The sequence below is a fragment of the Coptis chinensis genome, chromosome 1 (assembly GCF_015680905.1).
Source record: "Coptis chinensis isolate HL-2020 chromosome 1, ASM1568090v1, whole genome shotgun sequence".
Taxonomy (NCBI): Eukaryota; Viridiplantae; Streptophyta; class Magnoliopsida; order Ranunculales; family Ranunculaceae; genus Coptis; species Coptis chinensis.
Window position 1 is genome coordinate 41,965,471 of NC_141456.1, and position 613 is coordinate 41,966,083.

General features: G+C 30.2%; 1 non-coding gene across 1 annotated transcript; it reads left to right on the forward strand.

Moving 5' to 3' along the window:
- The first annotated feature begins 322 nt into the window (after window positions 1-322).
- On the forward strand, window positions 323-405 carry LOC147524079 (small nucleolar RNA Z159/U59). The gene has a single exon (XR_015206338.1). It is a non-coding gene; the product is annotated as a small nucleolar RNA Z159/U59 (small nucleolar RNA).
- The last annotated feature ends 208 nt before the right edge of the window (window positions 406-613 follow it).

The following is a 613-nucleotide window of genomic DNA, read 5'->3' on the forward strand; positions in this document are numbered from 1 at the left end:
AACAAAAACACATATTAAAACCTTAGATTGCCGTCTCTCTCCATCACCGAAACTTCTTTCCTCCTTCTCCAAAACTCGTTCTCTTTCTCTCCACATCTTCAAAGCTTATCTCTCCTCCACTGTTTTGAAAGATTAATTAGTAAGATTTGGTTTTTATGAATTTGTATGAAGTCTGTGATGAGAGTATTTTTGTAAGTTGGAATTACCGACTGAAATTTATGTTTATGATTATAATAAACTTGCTGTTTCTGAGGCTTTTGTTTACAAATTTATATATATTTTTTTTGTTAATAAATTTTACCATTTTCTATTATTATGTGAAGTCTCTAATAATGATCAAAACAATACTTTCGTTCTTCCGAGATAATATATGCGGAAACTTTTGGAGACCTGAAATGAAGAGACTTTTTATGGGGAAAATGATTTTTGTTGAAATAGATATTTGATGTGTTCCATTATGTTTTCTTTTGAATCCTTCCTATTTCATATCATTGGTTTTATGGCCAACAATGTAGTTTGATTGTGCAATTTGCCGGTGTAGAGTTTCCTAAATTATTTTTTTGTTTTCGTTTTTGAAACGTTTTTCGTATATTCATCGTCTTCTGGTTGTGAA